The 6,215-nt window shown below is 25.6% G+C and overlaps 1 protein-coding gene across 1 annotated transcript in view; it reads right to left on the bottom strand.

Moving 5' to 3' along the window:
* Positions 1–6,215, bottom strand: part of LOC117178488 — a 257,943-nt gene that overhangs the window by 244,746 nt on the left and 6,982 nt on the right. The window lies entirely within an intron of this gene.

The raw sequence follows: 6,215 nt of genomic DNA, 5'->3' as shown, positions 1-6,215 counted from the left end.
TTTAGTTCTGAATTTTTCAAAAAAAAATTCTAAAATCGGTGCATAATTGCGTTCTAAATGTCATTTTGAACCTCGTTTTCCGATTTCACCCCACTGTGCGCTCCAACGCGCCTAAAAGTATTGTTCGCGCATCTCAAAAGTAGAAAATTTTCAAAATTAAAAAATCGATTAAAAAAGAATTGTACGAGAATAAGGAAATAAAACTTTTTCTTATTAGAATTTTTGTTGTGAAATGTTTGTTTTTAATAATACAAGCGAAATATCGAATGAAAGTTTCTCTCTGATTTAATTAATATTTAAAACGTTCTAACTCGGCTAAATATTATTGAAATGAGTTCATATTTATAGAACTTATTTAAAATACCATAACGATGACTACAAATTTATGGAAGAGCTAAAAGTCGCTAATTGTTTAATAATATTTTATTGCAAAATGAGGTAAGTCGATAATGGTGTTTTCTTGGTTTCGCCGGTAAAAAGTATCTAGGTAACTTACAGTTTCAAACAACTTTCAATGAGTGGTTTGTTCAAAAATATTGAATGAAGCTTTTTGAAAAATCTCTTATCGATTCGTTATAAATTGACTGAGATATTCATATTTGGAAAAAGTACTTGGAAGAATATTTCAGTCAATTTCTAAAGAATCGAAATGAGTTTTCCAAAAAACTTTATTCAATATTTTTGAACAAATCAGTCACTGAAAGTTGTTCGAAACTCGAAGTTACCTAGAAACTTTTACGGGCGAAACCAAGAAAACATAATTATCGAATTACCTCATTTTGTAATTAAATATTATTAAACAGTGAGCGATTTTTAACTTTTCCATGAATTCTTGGGCATCGCTATAGTATTTTGAATAATTCCTATAAATATGAACTTATTTCAATAATATTTAGTCGAGTTAGAACGATTCAAGTTCTAAATCTTAATTAAATCAGAGATAGACTTTTATTTGATATTTCGCTTGTATTATTAAAAAAAAACGTCTGACAAAAAAATTCTTCTGGGAAAAAGTTTTATTTCCTTATTCTCTACAATTATACATTTTTTAAATTGATTTTAAATTTTGAAAATTTTCTACTATTGAGATGCGCGGACAATACTTTTACGCATGTTAGAGCGTCGGGCTAGGTTTTGCACCCGCGGCTCAATTCAACTATTTGCTTAAAAATGCATGTATTTATTTATGATTCGTCTTTTTTGGTAGAAATTTATTCAACTGTTTTGTCGAAAAAAAATTGTTCTCACCCTAAAATGTAACTATTTTACTTTTGTTTAAAAACTAATATTTTTAATTAAAAATTGATCTTTTCTAAATGAAAATTCAACATTTTTTTAATTGATGTATTTTGTTGGAAAATCGTAATTTTGTGTATTTCGTAATCGTATTTTCGTTAGAAACTTAACTATATTAATAGAAAATTAAAATATTTGGTTAAAAATTAAACTATTTTAAAATTTTACCATTGGTACAAAATGAACTTTTCTGTTAAAAAATCATATTTTCCGGTATAAAATTCAACTGCTTTGTTGTTAATTCGTCTTTTTGGTTACAAAATTTAACTATTTTATAGAAAATTAATGTATTTGGTTGAAAATTCGTCCCTTTAGTTAGAAAATGAATATATTTCGTTAAAAATTAAACTTTTTACTTTAAACTTTAACTGTTTAATAGAAAATTAGCTATTTTGTTGAAAAATACTATTGTCGAGTTCAAAATTCATGATTTTTGTTGATAATTCTTCGTTTTTTCTTAAAAAATTCGTAATTGTATACAAAATTCACTTATTTTGTTGAAAATTCGTCTTTCTGGGAAGAAAATTTTATTATTTGGTTGAAAATTGAACTATTTATTTGAAAATTTAACTATTTGGTAGAAAATAAAATTTTTTGTTTAAATCGGGTTTAAAATTCAAAGGTTTTGTCAATCATTTGTTTCATCCAAGTCTCCTGAATTCCATTGAATTCTTCTTAATTCACTCCTATTTTTCTGAAATCAATGCAATTTTTTTAATTCATTTGAATTCTTTTGAATTTTGCTTTGATTGATTTTAATTCTCTCTAAATTATTATTACTTTATTCTGAATTCCTTTAAATTTTACATTCATTCCTATAAATTTCAGGAAATTCTCTGGTTCCTCTTGAATTTCTTTGATTTTTTTCTAAATTCATTCCAGTTTTACTGATATCAATAAAATATTTTTCACTTTTTCGTAAAATTGTTTGAATGTGATTTGAATTCATTTGGCATTCATCCTGAATTCTAATTAATGTATAAGGAATCATGTGAACTTTTCTATATTTACTCGATTCTACTTAATTCAATGCAATTTTTTGTTTTTTGTTTAGGTTTTTTAATTTACCCTCTAGTGTTGTAAAACCAATTGAATTCTTATAAATTTCACCAAAGATTCCTGAATTCTATTGTAATATTCTAAATTCATCCACATTTTACTGAAGTCAATGGATTTTTTTTCAATTTATTTTCATTCCTTTTAATTTAACTTGAATTGTTTTTAATTCTCCTCGAATTATTATGACACATCCTGAATTCGTTTAGATTTACTTTGCATTCCTATCAATTTCATCAAAGTCTTACGAATTCCTTTGAATTCTTTTCAATCCACTCCAGTTTTATTGGAATCAATTATGTATTGAATTCATTTGAAATTAAACCTGAATTCATATTAATTTATGCTGCATTCACTTTAATTCTTACAAGTTCACTCGATAATACTCAATTCAATGAATTTTTTTGTTTATTATTTTCTTTTACTTTACCATGAATTCTTTCAAACTCGCCTAGAATTCTTCTCAATTTGATCAAACTCTCCTGAATTTCTTTGGTTTTTTTCCATTTAATTTGAATTCCTTTGAATTTAATTTAAATTGTTCTGAATACTCTTGGAATTATTATGACGTTATTCTGAATGTGTTTAAATTCATCTTAGATTTACACCAATTTCATCGAATTCCCTTGAATTTCTTCTAATGTCACTCTAGTTTTTATAAATTTTATTTAAGTCTCCTAAATTTCCTTCAATTCTTCTGAATTCACCTCCATGCTACTGAAATCAGTAGAGCGTTTTTCCCATTTATTTGAAGTTCTTTTTAATTTGACTTGAATATTGTTTTTAATTTTTCTCGAATTATTAATGCCTTATCCTGAATTCATTCAAATTTACCTTGGATTCATATAAATTTATTCGAATTCTTTTGAATTCCTTTGAATGTTACTGAATTCACTGCAGTTTGACTGAAATAAGGGAAATATTTTGGACTTTTTAATCTTTTTAAATTCATTTGAATTGTATTAGAATTCAATCTGAATTCTTATTAATTTATGCTGAATTTACTTAAACTCTTTCAAATTCACTATATTCTTAATAATGCGAGGGATATTTTTTATTATGTTTTTTGACCTTACCTTGAAGTCTTTTAAAGCCAGCTTGAATCATTATGAATGTAATCAAAGTCCCCTGAATTTTCTAGAATTATCCTGAATCCACTCCGTTTTTGCTAAAATCAATTAAATATTTTGGATTTTTTAATCTTTTGAAGTTGATTCTAATTCACACGATTCTACTCAATTCAATGAATTTTTTCTTTTTGTTCACTTTTTTTCTACTTTACCCTAACTTCCTTTAAACTCACCTTAAATTCTTATGAATTTGATCACAGTTTTCTGAATTCCCTTAAATTTGTTCAATTCTTTTTTAATTCTTTTGAATTTAACTAGAATTGTTCTCAATTCTCTCTGAATCAGTATGGCTTTCTCCTAAATTTGTTTAAAAGCACGTGAGATTCATAACAAGTTTATCTAATTTTCTTGAATTCTATTGAATTCTTCGAATTGTACTGCTTTTTTACTGCAATCAATTTAATATGTTTAATTTGTCAATTTTTTGCAATTTATATCAATTCATTTGGATACATTGCTTATTCTTTTTTTTTTAAGTATTGCTTTAAATCCAAAGTTACTTTAATACAAGGGATTGTCTTGATCCTAAATCTGGGGAATTCAAACGAAAATAGTGTTTTTTGTTAAATGTTTATATATACATATAAACATTAATCTACATTCAAAGAAGCTGTAACTGAAAAATTTTTTATTTAATTTCTTCACTTTATTTATATTTTCAGGCTTTTTATAATACTATCAAGTACAAAAATGTGCAAAAGAAAAATGAGACTTAATCTAGGTTATAAATTAAAATTCTTCAGACGTTTTTTATCAGAATTTTTCAGATTATCGAGTAATGAAGCAGCAGTATGAAATTCATAGCGTTAAAAGCGAGAATAAACATTTTTATTTCTTTAATTAAAAGTGTAATTAAAAAATATCAACCAGCATCTGGAAATTATAAGCGGTATAAGAACTTTATTGCTTACATCTGGTGAGATTCGCCTAGGTATAATTGTACAAAAAGAAATAGTCGAAAAAACAAGGAAACGGCAGTCTCTAAAAATTTTTCAGAATTTTTTCAGAAAAAATTTCAGAAAAATAACGTGGCCAAAATCATTTCTTAAATAAGATACTTTTTAAAATAAATCAAACCATTTTGTTAAAAAGTCATCCCTTGTAGTCAACAATTCCACTGTTTTGTTTAAAATTCAGCTTTTAGGCTTGAAAATTACACAATTTGATTGCAAATTTTGTTTCTTGATTGAAAAGTTTCTTTGTTGTTAAACATTTATCAATTTTTTTCAACATTTCTTTATTTGGTTTGAAAATTCCTTTTTTTCAGAGAAATTTAATCTTTTTTGGTGATAAAGCAATTAGGGGGTTGAAAATTAATCTTTTCTGTTTAGAAATCAACTTTTTTGTGGAAAGTTGAACTGCTTTGCAGAAAATGTATATCTTTGGCTGGAAAATTCAGCAGCCTGGTAAAAAAATCAACTATTTGGTTAAGAGTTTAACTACGTTGTGGAAAATACATGTTTCTTAGTTGAAGATTTATCATTCTCTGTCATCATTTTATTTAAAAAAATCATTTCATTGGTTGCAAATTCAACTATTTTGTTTAAAATTTGTTTTTCAGGTTAAAAATGAAATGTTTTGATTAAAAGTTAAATGATTTCATTTTTAGTTGAAAATGTATGTATTTTGTCAAAATATTCGTCTTTCTTAGTAGAAAATTGGTGCTCTTGGATCAAAAGTATGTATTTTTTGAAAATTAGATTTATTAGTTAAATTTATCTGCTTTTTATTATAAATTAAAATCTTTTTTTGTTGAAATATCAACTATTACACTTTGCGTTATTAATCTTTTGTGATTAAAGATTCCTAATTTTAGTTAGTTAAAAACGATTTTTTTTATCTGTAAAAGTATCTATTTACAGAAAATTCAAGTGTTTTGTAGGGAAGTCATTTTTTATTGAAAATTAATTTTTTAAATTGAAAATTTATCTACTACATTTTTTGCTAAATTTTGATCTTTTTGAGTTTAAACTATTTAATTAAAAATGTATTTAATTTGTGGAATATTCATTTTTTTCATATAAAAGTTAACTTTTTGGTTGAAGATTTAACTATTTTGTATTAAGCTTGGCTTTTTAGCTTGGAAATTCAACCTTGTGAATGAAATTTTTTTGTAATTATTGATTAAAATATCTTTCTTAATTATATTTACTCGTGTGATCATTCGTAATTTTTATTTGCGTAGAAATTTAATTTTTTTGTTCTTGTTAATAATACAAGTTCTTGGTTAAACTATCAACAATCACATTTTTTGTTAACAATTCACTTTTTTCGGTTGAAAGTTGAAATACTTTGTTAATTCATTATAAATAGTAATATTTTACCTCCCCTCCCAATCTAAATCGTCTGACGTTATTTTTGGATGATCCCTGAATGATTAGATAAATTCACGAAAAGAACGTAGTTGGCCGAATTACGCAATATAGGGGAAGGAGGAGGGGGTTTAAAACCTTTGGATCCTAACGATGGGGAATACGTGATTCACAAATTTAGAAAAAATTCTAAATCACAGATATTATAAAGAAGTTTAATAAATGCACAATAAAATAAATTAATTTAATCAATGATATATACGATTACGTAATTTATGCAGGGCTTTAAAGTTCGAAAAAAGGCTCAAGTTGTGCCATTGATAAATACCAGGTGTATACATATGAAACCGGTATTGCCATTTAGCGGCCAGTAGGCACACTTGTAGGCACTGTCGGAACTTACCATTTGTGCTAATTGGCG

Source organism: Belonocnema kinseyi, chromosome 8, assembly GCF_010883055.1.
Source record: "Belonocnema kinseyi isolate 2016_QV_RU_SX_M_011 chromosome 8, B_treatae_v1, whole genome shotgun sequence".
NCBI classification, from domain to species: Eukaryota; Metazoa; Arthropoda; class Insecta; order Hymenoptera; family Cynipidae; genus Belonocnema; species Belonocnema kinseyi.
The sequence above is the reverse complement of the archived record's forward strand: the minus strand, read 5'-3'. Positions and strand labels throughout refer to the sequence as shown.